The following is a 20,434-nucleotide window of genomic DNA, read 5'->3' as shown; positions in this document are numbered from 1 at the left end:
GTCGGTGGAAGTCAAGTCGGCGTAACTTTTAAGGTATGTCTTGCCAGTTTCACCCATCACCTCCCCGACCCCACTCCCACACTCTTGTCGATAGAAATCTGACGGCGTCGTGTCATTTGTGTTCTGTTTACCGACACTGACAGCCTTAACAATTCTTCGAATAATTGCATTACAACGGGCTTAATATATTTTCTTATTCATTCCTACAAATAAGCAACACATTTGAACGTACATCATGTGATCAAAAGTATCCGGACACCTGGCCGAAAATGACTTACAAGTTCGTGGTGCCCTCCATCGGTAATGCTGGAATTGAGTAAGGTGTTGTCCCACCCTTAGCCTTGATGACAGCTTCCACTCTCGCAGGCATACGTTCAGTCAGGTGCTGGAATGTTTCTCGGGGAATGGCAGCCATTCTTCGCGGAGTACTACACTGAGGAGAGGTATCGATGTCGTTCGGCGAGGTCTGGCATGAAGTCGGCGTTCCAAAACATCCCAAACGTGTTCAATGGGATTCAGGTCAGAACTCTGTGCAGGCCAGTCCATTGCAGGGATGTTATTGTCGTGTAACCACTGCACCACAGGCTGTGCATTATGAACAGGTGCTCGATCGTGTTGAAAGATGCAGTCGCCATCCCCGAATTGCTCTTCAACAGTGTGAAGCAAGAAGGTGCGCAAAACATCAATGTAGGCCTGCGCTGTGATAGTACCACGCAAAACAACAAGAGGTGCAAGCCCCCTCCATGAAAAACACGACCACAACGTAAAACCACAGCCTATGAATTTTACTGTTGGCACTAAATACGCTGACAAATGACGTTCACCGTGCATTTGCCATACCCACACCCTACCTTCGGATCGCCACATTGTGTATCGTGATTCGTCACACCACACAACGTTTTTCCACTGTTCAATCGTCCAATGTTTACGCTCCTTACACCAAGCGAGGCGTCGTTTGGCGTTTAACGGCGTGATGTGTGGCTTATGAGCAGCCACTCGATAACGAAATCCAAATTTTCTCACCTCCCGCTAACTGTCGCAGTACTTGTAGTGGATCCCGATGCAGTTTGGAATTCCTGTGTGATGGATTGGGTAGATGTCTGCCTGTTACACATTGCGACCCTCTTCAACTGTCGGCGGTCTCTGTCAGTCAACAGACGAGGTTGGCCTGTACGCTTTTGTGCTGTAGGTGTCCCTTTTCGTTTCCACTTCACTGTCACGTCGGAAACAGTGGACCTAGGGATCTTTAGGAGCGTGGAAATCTGCTGTAGAGCCGTATGACACAACTGACACCGAATCACTAGACCACGTTCGAAGTCTGTGAGTTCCGCGGAGCGCCCCATTCTGGTCTCTCACGATGTATAATGACTACTGAGGTCGCTGGTATGGAGTACCTGGCAGTAGGTGCAGCATAATGCACCTAATATGAAAAACGTTTGTTCTGGGGGGGGGGGGGGGTCCGGATACTTTTGGTCACATAGTGAAGATATCTCTATAATGTGCTTTCTCAAAACATTGTTACTTCTGCGCCCACAGTTTTCACTTGAGAGTTAGTGCGGTAGCAGACTAGCAAGTGAGAAACGAACGCAAACTCCTACACCGTCTGAACAAAAATCAATACAGCATAGCAACATGAGCTGGCAGTGGCGTTACAATTACTGTCTTGATGTTCTGATTACATAAACGACTTGCTTCTGTGGCTATTTATGCGGAAGTGCTTCCATCGTGTTAGCGAATCGCACTAGAATTAATAATTTCGTTGCTTATGAAACAGCATCAACGTTAATGCATATATATGCCAAAAGGACTACCCATATCGGTAGTAAATATAGGCCTTACTAACCGAATCGGAACTTACCAGTGGTAATGGGAAGCCCTTAGCTGTTGTGTAATGGAAGCTGTTGTATCACCGCTACAGTGAAGCCGACGAAACGCTGTCATCAGGATCTGTCAACTGCAAACTTTGAGCGGCGCTGGAATGTTATAGCAATCGGTATGGTGGGTGAATGCTCCAGCACTGCTGTCTCTCGCCGCATCTTTCCTTATCCTTCATTAATACCGCATTGTGCTCTTTATTCGGCTCCGTGAGTTTCCCCCGTCAATGCCGAGACACCCAACACTTCTGCAAGCTACACACTTTATGTCAACTGCATTAAGATCAGCAGTGCTGCCGAAAAAAATGGCTCTGAGCACTATGAGACTTAACAGCTGAGGCCATCAGTGCCCTAGAACTTAGAACTACTTAAACCTAACTAACCCAAAGAGATCACACACACACTCAGGCCTGAGGCAGGATTTGAACCTGCGACCGTAGCGGTCGCGCGGTTCCAGACTGAAGCGCCTAGAACCGCTCGGCCACACCGGCCGACCATCATTTAATACGTTGACTGTTAATATGCTTGTGACATTATTAGATCCTAGGTTTAAAACCTTGTTTTATGACATTTCAAGAGACAGAGAACGCTGCAAAAGTACTTCAGAAGAGTATGTTGCTATCATCGCATCAACTACAAGAATAACACCTAAAACAGAAGAATCCATGAGTAGTGCTAATACGTCTACTGATAAGTCTAACAGTTTGAAATAGGATGGTCTACATTTTTCGCCCAACTAACAACAGCGTAACGTCGATGTCGTTACACTAGTCAGTGATTCCATAATTGACCTACATCAATATTCCGAAAAACTTGAAACAGACAAGCATGCTTGTGTATTAGAATATTGTGCAAAATCTAACAGTATGTTTCGTGTGACGTACAGTAAATTTTTGTGGCGTCCATCGACTTCAGTTCCTGCAGAGAGGGTTTTCCCCAAGGCAAGATAAATAATTTCTTAAAAACGCAACAGCCTAAAGGTTCAAATGGTTCAAATGGCTCTGAGCACTATGGGACTTAACATCTATGGTCATCAGTCCCCTAGAACTCAGAACTACTTAAACCTAACTAACGTAAGGACATCACACACATCCATGCCCGAGGCAGGATTCGAACCTGCGACCGTAGCAGTCGCGCGTCTCCTGACTGAGCGCCTAGAACCGCTAGACCACCGCGGCCGGCCAGCCTAAAGGAGAAGAATTTAAGTACCTTACGTGTATCTTTTAATGTTGTATTTTGAACAACACACTAAAGGAGAAGGGTTTAAATACTGGACATTTTATAAAACAAAATTTGTATTTTAAGCAATAAAAATTGTTAGAAAGCTATGTTTCATTTAAAATACCTGCTCGAAACAATCGATTGTTAGTCATTACATCGATATGTTTTTAAAATATTATCGGTAATATCGGATGTGTCAACTATCGCTGTTTAAGTAACACTAGACCGTGCGCAATGCCGTCTCACGCCACCGCACACACAACTCTCTCGGGGTTCTGCATCGCGTAGCTGTGTCACCTGCAGGTGTCCGCTCAGGTCTGCGACTGACAGACTGGATGTCATACTAATCCCTGAACAAAAGCATCCGACAAAATTCCTGTCGAAACCCATACTCTTTCTCTGGTACCGCGCGCCGCGGATTTTGAATCCGCAACAGACGGCACCGACGTCGAAGACCCCAAGACATCTCTGCACCATCGCGCCGTAAGCCGTGGAGGCGCACGCCTCCTGGCCCACGTTTAACGTGAGGGCGCCACAGTGGAACACGTGGTCCCAGCGGCCAATAGCGGCGTCCTCGATCATGTATTTAAGCGCTTGCCTCTCGCTCCGCCAGCCAGTCTAATCTCTGTGCGCGTCTATTGACATCTTGCCACAGACAGCATACTTACGTTACTTTGTTCCATGTGCGAGTGGATGTGGTTGATTCGTGAGGTTCTTGCGACTCCGTTGTTTCTTGCTTGTCGTGGTTCATAAGGTCTCGCCCGGTTGTACTTCGTTGTTTGTGTCCGGCCTCTCCGTTTGTGTTGTTCGCGGGCCGCTCCGTGGGTCCCGCCGTGCTTTCCTTCACGGCAACCCCGCGGCCGTTCCGGTCGCGGTTACAACACTTTCTCTGTTTCTCCTCGTGTCCTGGCGGGCCTGCATCCGCCGTCGGTCATCGTCAGACCAAACTAATAACAAGGCGGCATTTACCTGGTGAACGTGTATGGAATACCGACGCGTGCGAGAACTCCATTGTCCATTTCACTGGTATAGTCTTCACTGCCCCCGGTACTCGAGCCACGGCTTTATTGTGGAAATTGTCCCCCTGATGCAGCCGCTGTAGAATAATGAAAAAAAATTAAGTACAACATTCTAGACATCGCCTGCTGTCGCTACTGCTCCAGGGGAAGAAAGAATAGAGATTATTTGCATTTAGAGTGAGAATGTATTACCTATTTCACTCTGGCTCCTTGGCATCCCCCTCATTTCCTCACGACGACGAAGGTCTTCCTCCATCTCCTCCATATTCTGCGGCATTTCGCCCTCGCCTGAATTGGGGAGGGTCCATCGATTCATCTTTCTTATATCACCTGCAAAATAAGGATCTAATAATAAAATAAACAAACATACACACACAAAAACTACAGGCAACAAAAAACTATTTTTTTTCTAAGAATATACACGCACAAGAGATCTGCGATGGCTCCTGCATATCTCAGACTCATATTCCTTTCTGTCGCCCTTCGTCATTTGTCAGGAGATCATCTACAACAACCAAGAATTTACACCGTACTACATATACAATGAAATTTAATTACATATACATAGTATTACGGGGATGAAAAAAATTAATGGATATATATACTCAAACAGTACTAAATTTTTAATGAAATGAGAAAAGAAGTAACGTTTATCGATTTTCATCCTCGAAATTATCTACAGTAACAACAACATTTACATAAACAATCATATATATATATATATATATATATATATATATGCTACTTACAATGATATTGCTGAAGCGATTGGACCTCCACCTCCACCTCCAGCTCTTCCACGAATTGGTGTACATATGATGAAAGAACAAGAAAAGAAGTAACACCTAAATCTTAATTTGATACTGTGAAACTTTTTACGAAAATGTACACTGCGAAATCCGACCTCATGCTATGAAATTAAATGTATGCTTACCTGGTAATCCCCATTGCCTCAGGCGTTTGCTGACGCTGGATTGCCATCTCCACTTCTTGCTGCTGATCGCTTAATTTTTTTCCCAAATAAACCGGTAGCAGACACACATACACACACACACACACACACACACACACACACGAACGAGAACAACACAGTCGGGCTGACCCCACCACAGACGATAGCAGAATGAGAGCGACTGCTCCATGATGAGGATTTATATAACCTCCCCCCCCCCACCCCCCCCCACCCAACATTTTTCCCAGAGCCAATATCAGCTGCGGTCGTGTGCGAACCTGACGTTGTTTTGCAGCTCCGCAGTTTTGACCATCCATTGGGTAGGAAACAATTGTGATAGTATATTTAACAATAATTTGCAGGATCGTCTTCGGAGTTTAGACGTTCATTTACTTTTTTTCGTTGCCGTAATGTATTTCCGTTCCACGTGCACCTTGGAGGACAGTGCAGTGTTTTGTGTGCGAGTGCATTTGAAGCAAATTGCTTAAAGCGACATCTGAAAAATGTGTTGAGGTGTTAAATACTTTTCCTAATTTGTTTATTCATGCAGATGTTTCGGAGTAGTGGAGGAAGACTCAGAGGTTTAACAAGCGTGCCGCAGTCGTATTTCAGTGTCAGTGATGGTATACATCGCAAAATTGACGCAAGCTATTGTGCTGCGGTCTGTTTGAAAGTGCATTTAGAGCCATATTCGATAGCGGAATGTTCGAGAAACAGTCTCAAAAGGTTTCTGTGAATTCTCTGCGAAGCACTTAATTGTTAATAGCAGAGCAGTGATATAGATGTATAATAGTTTAAGGCCGCTCAACGCTGACGTTATGAATAGGTGTACTGTAAGCCTACGTGTAGGTGTACACTATGTGATCAAAGGTATCCCGACCCCACCAAAAACATACGTTTTTCGTATTAGGTGCACCTACTGCCAGGTACTCCATAACAGCGACCTCAGTAGTCATTGGACATCGTGAGAGAGCAGAATGGGGCGCTCCGCGGAACTCAAGGACTTCGAACATTGTCAGGTGATTGGGTGTCACTTATGTCAAACGTCTGTACGCAAGATTTCCACCCTCCTAAACATCCCTAGGTCCACTATTTCCAACGTGATAGTGAAGTGGAAACGTGATGGTACACGTACAGCACAAAAGCGTACAGGCCGACCTCGTCTATTGACTGACAGAATGCTGACAGTTGAAAAGGGTCGTAATGTGTAATAGGCATCAACCAAGGAATTCCAAACTGCTGCAGGATCCACTGCAAGTATTATTACAATTAGGTGGGAGGTGAGAAAACTTGAACTTCATGGTCGAGCGGCTGCTCATAAGCCACATATCACGCCGGTAAATGCCAAACGACGCCTCGCTTCGTGTAAGGAGCGTAAACATTAGACGACTTAACGGTGGAAAAACGAGTGACGAATAAAGGTACACAATGCGGCGATCTGATGTCAGTGTGAGCTATGGTGAATGCCCGGTTAACGTCATCTGCTGGCGTGTGTAGTGCCAACAGTAAAATTCAGAGGTGGTGATGTTATGTTATGGTCGTGTTTTTCATGGAGGGGGCTAGCACCCCTTGTTGTTTGGCGTGGCGCTATCACAGCACAGGCCTACATTAATGTGAAGTACCTTCCTGCTTCCCATTGTTGAAGAGCAATTCGGGGATGGCGATTGCATCTTTCAACATGATCGAGCACCTGTTCATAATGCACTGTCTGCGGCAGAGTGGTTACACGACAATAACACTCCTGTAATGGACTGGTCTGCACAGGGTCCTCACCTGAATCCTATAGAACACCTTTGGGATGTTTTGGGACGTCGACTTCCTGCCATGCCTCACCGACCGACATCGATACCTCTCCTCAGTGCAGCACTCCGTGAAGAATGGGCTGTCATTCCCCAAGAAACCTTCCAGCACCTGACTGAACGTATGCCTGCGAGAGTGGAAGCTGTCATCAAGGCTAAGGGTGGGCCAACACCATATTGAATTCCAGCATTACGGATGGATGGCATCACGAACTTGTAAGTCATTTTCAGCTAGGTGTCCGGATACTTTTGATCACATAGTGTACCAGTTGTCTGCACTTTCCTTAACGCAAGTCGATAATACATAATCAGACACTTCATTTTATCTTGAGAAAGGTTTCTGAAGGTGAAATGTTATATTGCTGATATTACTGCCATTTTATTGAGGAGACTGTTTTAAGTGACATCTTGGCAGCAGCTAACACAAATTAGTGGGAGTTTGCTTCGCCTTAACACAGCGATCATTACACAGTCCCAACACTAGCTGAAAAACGAGAACGCTACTCGCTTAGGCAAACAGAAAATAATTAAAGTTTGCTATCGTACCGAAGAGGCTGAGTGTATATTTTTTTACACCAACGAGCATACCCGGCGACAATGGATATTTCGGTATGCTCTGCGTTTCTCTAGGAGCCTAGACCACCACATCTCGACTCGTTATTATTATGTGCTGGTTGCAGCATCCAGACACTTCACAGGTGCGTTGCAAGTAGACGTATTCACCCCAGCAACACGTCACGAATGTTGCGTCTTCTATAGATGTGTCCTTTTCACAGAAGATATCGAGACCATTGGTAGCACTCACTTTGCCTGCAGTAACGATCGCGACAATGATTAATAGGGTGTCTGACCATTTTCAATATGTATTCAGGAACTGCAATACTTTTTTATTGATCGCGAGAAATTTCATTGTTGAATTTCTACAACCCATAATCACAATCACTTTGAATTATAATCAGTATTATATACGGCAGCTGCCCGCACTACACCTTTCTGCATGCTCTTTTACCCTTATCCTCGCACTACGTGGCCACCCCTTCGCGTCTCTGTTCACCAATGGCAACCAGTCAGGGGCTAGAAAAGGCAACGCTTCCTTACAGTGGTGTGCTGGAAGTGGAAGAAGACAATACCTTTTCCAACCATTTCACATACCCAACCAAGGACCCAGTGCGTTATCTCAACACAACGAGCGTCACCCAGTTAAGTGTATCCCATATTGCACAATATTACAGTTCTCCTGTCTTCCATTAACCCAACGTTATACACTCCTGGAAATGGAAAAAAGAACACATTGACACCGGTGTGTTAGACCCACCATACTTGCTCCGGACACTGCGAGAGGGCTGTACAAGCAATGATCACGCGCACGGCACAGCGGACACACCAGGAACCACGGTGTTGGCCGTCGAATGGCGCTAGCTGCGCAGCATTTGTGCACCGCCGCCGTCAGTGTCAGCCAGTTTGCCGTGGCATACGGAGCTCCATCGCAGTCTTTAACACTGGTAGCATGCCGCGACAGCGTGGACGTGAACCGTATGTGCAGTTGACGGACTTTGAGCGAGGGCGTATAGTGGGCATGCGGGAGGCCGGGTGGACGTACCGCCGAATTGCTCAACACGTGGGGCGTGAGGTCTCCACAGTACATCGATGTTGTCGCCAGTGGTCGGCGGAAGGTGCACGTGCCCGTCGACCTGGGACTGGACCGCAGCGACGCACGGATGCACGCCAAGACCGTAGGATCCTACGCAGTGCCGTAGGGGACCGCACCGCCGCTTCCCAGCAAATTAGGGACACTGTTGCTCCTGGGGTATCGACGAGGACCATTCGCAACCGTCTCCATGAAGCTGGGCTACGGTCCCGCACACCGTTAGGCCGTCTTCCACTCACGCCCCAACATCGTGCAGCCCGCCTCCAGTGGTGTCGCGACAGGCGTGAATGGAGGGACGAATGGAGACGTGTCGTCTTCAGCGATGAGAGTCGCTTCTGCCTTAGTGCCAATGATGGTCGTATGCGTGTTTGGCGCCGTGCATGTGAGCGCCACAATCAGGACTGCATACGACCGAGGCACAGAGGGCCAACACCCGGCATCATGGTGTGGGGAGCGATCTCCTACACTGGCCGTACACCACTGGTGATCGTCGAGGGGACACTGAATAGTGCACGGTACATCCAAACCGTCATCGAACCCATCGTTCTACCATTCCTAGACCGGCAAGGGAACTTGCTGTTCCAACAGGACAATGCACGTCCGCATGTATCCCGTGCCACCCAACGTGCTCTAGAAGGTGTAAGTCAACTACCCGGGCCAGCAAGATCTCCGGATCTGTCCCCCATTGAGCATGTTTGGGACTGGATGAAGCGTCGTCTCACGCGGTCTGCACGTCCAGCACGAACGCTGGTCCAACTGAGGCGCCAGGTGGAAATGGCATGGCAAGCCGTTCCACAGGACTACATCCAGCATCTCTACGATCGTCTCCATGGGAGAATAGCAGCCTGCATTGCTGCGAAAGGTGGATATACACTGTACTAGTGCCGACATTGTGCATGCTCTGTTGCCTGTGCCTATGTGCCTGTGGTTCTGTCAGTGTGATCATATGATGTATCTGACCCCAGGAATGTGTCAATAAAGTTTCACCTTCCTGGGACAATGAATTCACGGTGTTCATATTTCAATTTCCAGGAGTGTACTTCAGATTTTGCAGGTCTGACCATAGAGGCCAATTAGCCAACGTATTATAAGGTACTTCAACTAAGGTTACTTTCCTTTGTAAAGTGATTACTCCAGCTCTGTGTTCGACTACAATTTTTTTCATCCATTGGACAGAATATCCAACCGTTCAACAAATTCGTATTCTAAGAATACAGAAGAAACTGTTTTGATATTTTTACAGCCGTTCATCGCATCTTAAACGTGATACTTAGGTGACGTGCGTCTCCCCTACTCGTATTATTCTTTAGCTACAAGACAGAATACGAGGTGCGACAATAAAGTAATGAGACTGATGTGAAAAAAATGTTGCTTCCCGCTTTAGTCAAGTTTAGTGTTGTCCCCTTCAAAGTAGTTCCCTTCTGATTGCACACACTTTTTCCAGCGCTTCTGCCATTGATGGTAACATTTCTGGAACTCATCTTCTGTAATATCCTCCAAGACCCTCGTCGTAGCTTTTTGGACATCTTGTGTTGTTTGACAATGGTGTCCCTTGACCGCCGTTTTGACACTTGGAAATAGAAAAATGTCACACGCAGCGATATCTGAAGAATAAGGTGGCTGTGGTAGTACTGAAATTTGTTTTGAGGTTAAAAATTGCTGTACTGACAGAGCAGTATGGGGTGGAGCATTATCGTGATGCAGAATCCAGTTATCAGCAATGTTGGTACGAACATGAAGAACTCTTTTACGATGTCTTTCTAAAATTTCTTTGTAGTAATATTGGTTAAGTGTTTGTCCAGGAGGCACCCACTCTTTATGAACAATTCCCTTGGAATCGAAGAAACACACGAGCATGCATTTCACTTTTGACTTTGACATGCGAGCTTTTTTTGGTCTGTGTGATCCCTTTGAGCACCATTACAAAATTCGGCGTTTTGTCTCTGGATTGTACCGAAACAACCATCTCTCATCACCAGTGATAACTCGGCTCAGCAATTCTGGATCGATTTCCGTTTGCTCTAACCGATCGGCTGTCACATTTTTCTGTGTTTCTCGTTGTTGTGGTGTGAGATTTTTGGGGACTATTTTTGCACAAATCTTTCTCATACCAAGATCTTCAGTTATTATTAGACGAACCGTTTCTCGATTGATATTCAATTCTTCTGCAATAATTTTCACGGATAATCTTCGATCAGATCGTACGAGTTCACGCACCCTGGCCAAGTTGACATCCATCCGTGAGGTCGATGGTCGTCCACTGTGGTCTTCATCTTCAACATTCGTTCTGACTTCACTAAATATTTTACGCCAACGAAAAACTTGAGCTCTTGTCATAACCTCCTCTCCAAAGGCTTTCTGAAGCTTACCGTAAGTTGACATCGCGTTTTCACCCAATTTAACGCAAAAAGAAATGGCATACCGTTGCGCAATATTGTGCGCTTCCATTTCCGTGACGAGAGACACAAACATGTGTTAATTTATTACAGCACAACTCACGACTGAGCAGTTGCATCGATGTGCTGCTTGGACTAGAAGCAGCTTATAGACCAAAGTCAAAGATATTGTGGCCACGCAAGCCTGCAGTTTTCCCTCATCTTGCAAAGAAAATCAATCTCATTACTTTACTGTTGAACCTCTATGTTAGTGGAGAATTTTCTTTTTGAGCACTTACTTAAGCCTGACAGGGATTTAGACTGGATAGAAGAAGAACTAAGGATGGTCGCTTTCACTTGCTAGCCTCAATAAGCTGTGAAGAAAGTTCTTGTGAAAATAGTTGTGTGTTGGGTGCATAATTATGCACAGTCATTGTTGTTGTGCATACACACTTAGGTGACAAAAATCATGGGCTAACGCTATGCACATGTTACAGGTGGGGGTAATATCGCCTACGCAAGGTATAAAATGGCAGTGCATTGCCGGAGATGTGATTTGTACCCAGCTTAGTCGCATCAAAAGATTAACGTGATTATGACCACATGCCAGGAGGGAACAGGCTTTGACGCGGTATAGTAGTTGGAGCTAAACACATGGGACATTCTGTTTCGGAAATCGTCACGTAATTCATTATTCCGAGATCTGCAGTATGAAGAGTCTGCTGAAAATACAAAATTACAGGAATTACCTCTCACCACAAACAACGCGGTGGTCGACGGCCTTCACTTAACGGCCGACGACGGCCAGTAGTGCTAACAGGCAAGCAAAACTGCATGAAATAACCGCAGAAATCAATGTTGGACGTACGACGAACGTATCCGTTAGGACATCGCGGCGAAATTTGTCGCTAATGGGCCATGGCAGCAGACGACCGACGCGAGTGCGCTTCCTAACAACACGACACCGCCCGCAGCGCCTCTCCTGGGTTCATGACCATACCGGTTGGACCCTAGACGACTTGAAAACCATTTCCATGTCAGACGAGTCCCGATTTTAGTTGGTAAGAGCTGATGGCAGCGTCCGAGTGTGGAGTAGACCCCACGAAGCTATGGACCCAAGATTTCAACAAGGCACTGTGCAATCTGATCGTAGATCCATAATAGTGTGGGCTGTGTTAGCGTGCAATATTGACTGGGCTCTCTGGTGCAACTGAACTGATCATTGCATGGAAATTTTTATGTACTGCTTACTGGTGACCAGTCTGCAGCTCGTGGTCTCGCGGTCGCGTTCTCACTTCCCGAGCATGGGGTCCCGGGTTCGATTCCCGGCGGAGTTGGGTACTTTCACATGCCTCGAGATGACTGGGTGTCTGTACCGTCGTCATCATTTCATCATCATTCACGTTGCCTGTATAACCGCCCGTAGTTGCACAGCAGATCGCCGTCGCATGGGCTCAACAATAAATATTGAGCCACGTTGCCTGTATAACCGTCCATAGTTGCGCAGGAGATCGCCGTCGCATGGGCTCAACAAGTCGTTCGAAGACCCCACCAGAAATATTGAGCCACGTTGCCTGTATAGCCGTCCATAGTTGTGCAGCAGATCGCCGTCGCATTGGGCTCAACAAGTCGTTCAAAGTCCCCCAGCAGAAATATTGAACCACGTTGCCTGTATAACTGTCCATAGTTGTGCAGCAGATCGCCGTCGCATGGGCTCAACAAGTCGTTCAAAGTCCCACCAGAAATATTGAGCCACGTTGCCTGTATAACGGTCCATAATTGTGCAGCAGATCGCCGTCGCATTGGGCTCAACAAGTCGTTCAAAGTCCCCCACCAGAAATATTGAGCCACGTTGCCTGTATAGCCGTCCATAGTTGTGCAGCAGATCGCCGTCGCATTGGGCTCAACAAGTCGTTCAAAGTCCCCCACCAGAAATATTGAACCACGTTGCCTGTATAGCCGTCCATAGTTGTGCAGCAGATCGCCGTCGCATTGGGCTCAACAAGTCGTTCAAAGTCCCCCACCAGAAATATTGAGCCACGTTGCCTGTATAGCCGTCCATAGTTGTGCAGCAGATCGCCGTCGCATTGGGCTCAACAAGTCGTTCAAAGTCCCCCACCAGAAATATTGAACCACGTTGCCTGTATAACCGTCCATAGTTGTGCAGCAGATCGCCGTCGCATTGGGCTCAACAAGTCGTTCAATGTCCCCCACCAGAAATATTGAGCCACGTTGCCTGTATAGCCGTCCATAGTTGTGCAGCAGATCGCCGTCGCATTGGGCTCAACAAGTCGTTCGAAGTCCCCAGAAAAAATTTTGAGCAACGTTGCCTGTATAACCGTCCATAGTTGCGCAGCAGATCGCCGTCGCATGGGCTTAACAAGTCGTTCGAAGTCCCCAGCAGAAATATTGAGCCACGTTGCCTGTATAACGGTCCATAGTTGCGAAAGTGTCGCCGGTGCAGGATTTTGTGCACGAACTGACCTCTTGCTTAGATCCCATAAATGTTCGATGGTATTCATGTCAGACAATGTGGGTGGCAAAATTATTCGTTCAAGCTGTCCAGAATGTTCTTCAAACCAGTCACGAACAACTGTGGCCTGGTGACATGCCACATTTTCATCCATAAAAATTCCGTCGTTGTTTCGGAACATGGAGTCCATGAATGGCTGAAAATAGGATTGGTTCAGTTAGACCAGAGGGCACAGCCGATACCATTATGGAGCACCACCAGCTTGCACAGTGCCTTGTTGGCTACAGGAGTCTATGGACTCGTGATGTCTGCGCCAAACTCGAACCCTAAATCCGCTCCTACCAACTGAAATTGGGACTCATGTGAGCATTCCAAGGTTTTCCAGACTCATATGATCCAAACGATAAGGCTATTAACCAAGGAGAGGCGCTGCAGGCTGTGTCACGCTGCTAGCAAGGCAGTCGCATCGGTCGTCTGCTGCCATAGGCCATTAACGCCAGTTTTCGCTGCGCTGTTTCCACGGATAAGTTCGTCGCACGTCCCACGTTGATTTATGCGGTTATTTGACGCGGTGTTGCTTGTCTGTTAGCGCTGACAATTCTACGCAAACGCAACTGATCTCCATCGTTAAGTGAAGGTGTAAGTAGCGTGAATGTATCCTGATGGCTTAATGTATGGATGTATGGATGTATCCTGATGGCTTAAAGAGCCACGCGCACTTTGAATAATAAAATGCTATCCGACATTGAAATCAACGTCAGGTAACGCCACACGACAAATAAGAGGTTGTGCTGAGTCGGAAAATTACTTAATTTATTCATAAGGAAAACTCACAAAAGAACATTCATTGTAAAGTCACTGATGAAGAATGGGGTACAATTATTAATATGATCCAGGCATTGATCCCGTGAATCAAATATTGAATAAAGTAAAGAGTGCGCGAACACTGTGCACTATTGCAGCTTGCAGCAACATTCCTGAAAACAAGATCTATTCCAGAGCATTTGTTTTATATAAAAAAAGGACACTAATTATTGGACCTATGTACATGGAAACACTATGGATGGGCTGACAAGGAAAACTACAAGGTAAATTGCGTAGGTAACGGAGACGTAACATCGGTACACAGGATAAGATTGGAGGCGAAATTATTTATTCCTTAAAACATTCAAGTAGTGGATCTATAGACTGATGTTGCGTGTTAACTAAGTACAATTGCTTGTGAAACGCTATACGTTTCACAACAGACTCGTGTGCCCACGTGCTTCGCGGAGACACACTTTCTACCTGCCGTGGCGAAATTTTAGTAACAACAAACCACGCAGTCGCGAACAATTAGCATTTTACAGAGGACACATTTGAATAGACAACAGATAATGGCAGAGGACCAACAAACTCTAATATTAATCCATGTGGATGGTTCCCACCGGACATGAAGTAATGAGACAAAGAAAATTGACAAATAAGCAAAAACTTCCAAGAATCGGAAAAGATTAAAATGCATACACACGCAGTTGCAGGTACACAAACATTCACACTGAATCGAGGACGCTTCAAAATGTGCAACACCTTTGTGCTACGTTCTTCTTACGGATCAAAGTCAAGTCTGCATTAGGAATCAAACTGTAAGTCTGCGAAACCCTTGCATTCCTTGCTGCGACCCAGCAAATCAATCTTTATTAGATGATACGTGGGATTAAAAGCTAAAAGCTCCCCTCTTGCTATGAGACAACGCGCCACGCGTTTAAGTCAACTCACCCTTCTTCGAAGAGACTTCGGCTGGAGACCCTCGGCTAGCTGGAAGCAGACAGACCGTCTCACCCACTCCAACATCTCCGACGCGACCCCGTGGCCAGGAAAACCCAGAGATGAAGCTTCCGCCACCAACTTAACACCAGTAACTTTCACACAAGGGGAGAAAATCTCTTTGCCTACCTGAAAACTACAAGGGCTGGCCATTCTGTATGACTACCGCTGATTCCCCCCATGAACCATGGTCCTTGCCGTCGGTGGGGAGGCTTGCATGCCTCAGCGATACAGATGGCCATAACTTAGGTGCAACCACAAAGAAGAGGTATCTGTTGAGAGGCCAGACAAAAGTGTGGTTCCTGAAAAAGGGCAGCAGCCTTTTCAGTAGTTGCAGGGGCAACAGTGAGGATGATTGACTGATCTCGCCTTGTAACGCTAACCAAAGCGGCCTTGCTGTGCGGTACTGCGAACGGCTGAAAGCAAGGGGAAACCACAGCTGTAATTTTTCCCGAGGGCATGCAGCTTTACTGTATGGTTAAATGATGATGGCGTCCGCTTGGGTAAAATTTTCCGGAGGAAAATAGTCCCCCATTCGGATCTCCGGGCAGGGACTACTCAGGAGGACGTCGTTATCAAGAGAAAGAAAACTGGCGTTCTACGGACCGGAGCGTGGAATGTCAGATCCCTTGATCGAGCAGGGAGGTTAGAAAATTTAAAAAGGGAAATGGATAGGTTAAAGTTAGATATAGTGGGAATTAGTGAAGTTCGGTGGCAGGAGGAACAAGACTTTTGGTCAGGTGAATACAGGGTTATAAATACAAAATCAAATCGGGGTAATGCAGGAGTAGGTTTAATAATGAATAGGAAAATAGAAATGCGGGTAAGCTATTACAAACAGGATAGTGAACGCATTATTGTGGCCAAGATAGACACGAAGCCCACGCCTACTACAGTAGTACAAGTTTATATGCCAACTAGCTCTGCAGAAGATGAAGAAATTGATGACAGGGAGCGAAAGGCTATTTACAATTTGTACAGAAACCAGATAGCAGTTATAAGAATCGAGGGGCACGAAAGGGAAGCAGTGGTTGGGATGGAAGTGAGACAGGGTTGTAGCCTCTCCCCGATGTTATTCAATCTGTATACTGAGCAATCAGTAAACTAAACAAAAGAAAAATTCGGAGTAGGTATTAAAATCCTTGGAGAAGAAATAAAAATTTTGAGGTTTGCCGATGACATTGTAATTCTGTCAGAGACGGCAAAGGACTTGGAAGAGCAGTTGATCGGAATCGACAGTGTCTTGAAAGGAAGATATAAGATGAACATAAACAATAGGAAAACGAGGACAATGGAATGTAGTCGAATTAAGTCGGGTGATGCTGAGGGAATTAGAATAGGAAATGAGACACTTAACGTAGTAAAGGAGTTTTGCCATTTGGGGAGCAAAATAACTGACGATGGTCGAAGTAGAGAAGATATAAAATGTAGAGTGGCAATGGCAAGGAAAGTGTTTCTGAAGAAGAGAAATTTGTTAACATCGAGTATAGATTTAAATGTCAGAAAGTCGTTTCTCAAAGCATTTGTATGGAGTGTAGCCATGTATGGAAGTGAAACATTGACGATAAACAGTTTCGACAAGAAGAGAGTAGAAGCTTTCGAAATGTGGTGCTACAGAAGAATGCTGAAGATTAGGTGGGTAGATCACATATCTAATGAGGAGGTACTGAATAGAATTGGGGAGAAGAGGAGTTTGTGGAACAACTTGACAAGAAGAAGGGACTGTTTGGTAGGACGTGTTCTGAGGCATCAAGGGATCACAAATTTAGCATTGGAGGGCAGCGTGGAGGGTAAAAATCGTGGAGGGAGACCAAGAGATGAATAAACTAAACAGATTCAGAAGGATGTAGGTTGCAGTATGTACTGGGAAGTGAAGAAGCTTGCACAGCACAGGGTAGCATGGAGAGCTGCATCAAACCAGTCTCAGGACCGAAGACCACAACAACAACAACCGCTGATTCTCTGCAGCAGACTAAACCACCGTATAGCAAAATGAAACAAACCCATCCACTCACGCATGCCAGAGAGTTCTATCACTGGAAAGGAAATAAAATGCTAATGAAAGGGGACCACAGGACCCTTTCAAAGGTAACGTCTGAAATTTGGTATTTTCGGCACACTCTTAACACTGTGGATCTCAGAATACTGAATACCCTAATGATTTCCGAAATGGAATGCTCCATACATCCAGCTCCAACTGCCATTCTGTGTTCAGAGTCTGTTAATTCCAGTCGCGCGACCATAATCACGTCGGGAACCTTTTCACAAGTATCACAGAAAACAAATAACAGCTCTGCCATTGCGCTGCCCGTTTACATTTTGCGTGGCGATACTAGAGCCATCTGTTCAAATGGTTCAAATGGCTCTGAGCACTATGGGACTTAAGGGGGGGGGGGGTAGGACGTCAAACGGGCCGACTTTGAGCAGAAGAGGCACCACAGGACATTTTAATTTCCACTGTCTATACTTTTACAAGTAAATTCATAAAACTTTCTCAGCATGACCAGGAAGGATTCAGGATTCACACTCATAGCAGCGGAAGTTCAAAAACATAACAATATATATATATATTTTTTACATGTGAAATTTCATCATTTTTTCACTTACTGTTGGCTGCATTTGTTGTTATAGGTACACTTTTCTTCATGAGTAAGAGAGACTGTTCGATGAATTTTGCACAGCATACAAACCATAGTTACAGGTGTATGAAACTCTAGAATCTATTTAATTTATGAAAAATAATGAATGAAGTGTCACGTTTTAAACTTTATGTTTAGAAAAAATCAAATTTTTTAGTTAATTATCTCAATTTTTACCACAGTTTTTAATAGATTTGGAAAATTCTCGAGTTTCATACACCTGTAAGTATGGTTTGTATTCTGTGCAAAATTCATCAAAGAATCTCTCTTACTTGTGAAGAAAAATGTACCTATATCAACAAATGCAGCCAACAGTAAGTGAAAAAATTATGAAATTTCATATTAAAAAAAAATTATTTTGTTATGTTTTTACACTTCCAGTGTTATGAATGTGAATCCTGTCCTTCCTGGTCATGCTGACAAAGTTTTATGAATTTATTTGTAAAAGTATAGACAGTAAAAAATAAAATGTCCTGTGGTGCCTCTCCTGCTCCAAGTCGGCCCGTTTGACGTCCTACCCCGCTTAACAGGTGAGGTCATCAGTCCCCTAGAACTTAGAACTACTTAAACCTAACCAACCTAAGGACATCACTCACATCCATGCCCGAGGCAGCATTCGAACCTGTGTCCGTAGCAGCCGCGCGGTTCCAGACTGAAACTCCTAGAACCGCTCGTCCACCCCGGCCGGCCCATCTGTTCATGTACATCTCGCTGTGCCATGACTTTTGTCACCCCACTGCACGTCTACCTAGATACTGGGAGCCGGAGACGGAGTGGACGCTAAGTGGCCAGGCTGGGACGCAGGGACGTGCCCGCAGCGCTCTGGGCGGCCGTCTCCATGGCAACGGCGCGGCCGCTTATAGCTGGCAGGGCTGTAGCGCCAACAGAGCGCCCAGTTCGGCGCGCGCTGCCGCTGCCTGAGACAGCCCGAAGACCCAGCCAGCGTCGCGGAGGCGTCCGCTGACACACGCTGCCTCAATGCACCTGTTGATCTGTTTCTGTTGCACTAGCAGCTGCTTACTCAGATAATCCACGGCTGGAGACTCGACGCACAGCCCTGCGTAAGACCAACAGTGCCTCGCCAACAGGTAAATCGTTCAGTTTTATAATTTTTTATAGCCCGCCAAATCAAGTTAAGAACGAGATGGTTTACCGACCTCAGTAAGCAGTGCATACGAAATTTCTGCGCGTTCTGAACGTATTCAAATTACCAACAGTGCACTTCGATAATTGTTGCACTGGTGAACTTTTTTGTGCTGAAATGTGGTAAAATTGTTTGCAGAAGTGGTAATACTAGGTAAATGGTTTATTAAGAATGTTGTAGGCGGAGTATCTACACATTTAACATATTCAATTGCTGGTGCTTAAGCCTTAACGTTACTATGGAATTCCACAGTTTCATTTCTACAATTCAATCAAGACCACTGTATATAGCTTTTAAAGCTTTTTTTGACAAAGACGCTTTTTGATGACACAATAATAACTGGTTTCGGCCACAAAAGTTATTTTCATAAGCTAAGAGCAACATTTGGTGAAAACATTGTTCATCTGTTGCTTGACAACAATTGGTGAAGACATGTTCATGCGTTGTTCGACTATACATGAACGTGTGTTCACAAAAAACCTCTCTTAGCATCTGATTATTGCTGTTGCGGTCGAAATCGTTTATCACTGTTTCATAAAAAATGACTGTATCAAAAAAATAAAACGTATACAAAGCTATATAATAAGGCAGTCACCGTCATGTTACACGAAATGTAGTTGTTCCCAACTCATTACTTTTAACTTTGTGGGCATTTTGTCTTGCACAAAATGTGTGTGAAATCCTATGGGACTTAACTGCTAAGATCGTTAGTCCCTGAGCTGACACACTGCTTAACCTAAATTATCCTGAGGACAAACACACACATCCATGTCCGAGGGAGGACTCGAACCTCCGCCGGGACCAGCCGCACAGTCCATGACTGCAGTGCCTTAGACCGTTCGGCTAATCCCGCACGGTTTTGTCTTGCAGAAACGAATAGATCCCAGTAATCACTGTCTTGCTAGGTTTCAAAAACTACAGTAGCGCTCAAAAGTATTTTGTTAAAAGCATTAATTACAATTACATAAAGACAAGTGCGTAATAGAAAAAAACTGCCGGTGTATAGTTGAAAAGTATGTAATTATAATCCATTTAGTACAAACTACACTTTCTTTAAATAAAGTTATCTTATACCAAAACAGAAATGACAGCTCTTCCAGCTCAAAAGTAGTTTGTAGATCTACGTATGTAAGGGAAAAAAGTGCTGTTTTGGAATCTGAAGAACAAGTCAGTATTTCGTTACATACCTATGGTCTTAGGTCACAGCCGCGCAGCTTTTTGGCACTGAATCCAAGTGAAAGTTTCGATCATTCGTCCAATTAGGCATCCTTGTTTGAGTCGATCCAGTGCATCCCAGAAGTTTTCCACTGGATTTAGCTCCGGGATCTCTGTTTATCATTCCAAAGGATTGATTATTTTTTATTTGAAAAGATTATTTTTAAATTGCTGAAGGATTGTTTTGAATCATTGACCTCCTGAAATATCAATTTATGTGGCACATTCTTTCTCCAATTGCAATCAGATTGTTTTCTAAATCATCATTG

The 20,434-nt window shown here is 45.3% G+C and overlaps 1 protein-coding gene across 1 annotated transcript in view; it reads left to right on the top strand.

The window, feature by feature from the left end:
- Positions 1-18,718: 18,718 nt before the first annotated feature.
- The window catches only part of LOC126456620 (ras-like protein family member 11B), a 386,905-nt gene continuing 385,189 nt past the window's right edge, over positions 18,719-20,434 (top strand). Inside the window, exon 1 of the mRNA XM_050092364.1 lies at positions 18,719-18,894. The gene's annotated coding sequence lies outside the window, so the exon portion shown is untranslated. The remainder of the gene's footprint in view (positions 18,895-20,434) is intronic.

The sequence above is a fragment of the Schistocerca serialis genome, chromosome 2, assembly GCF_023864345.2.
Source record: "Schistocerca serialis cubense isolate TAMUIC-IGC-003099 chromosome 2, iqSchSeri2.2, whole genome shotgun sequence".
Taxonomy (NCBI): Eukaryota; Metazoa; Arthropoda; class Insecta; order Orthoptera; family Acrididae; genus Schistocerca; species Schistocerca serialis.
The sequence above is the reverse complement of the archived record's forward strand: the minus strand, read 5'-3'. Positions and strand labels throughout refer to the sequence as shown.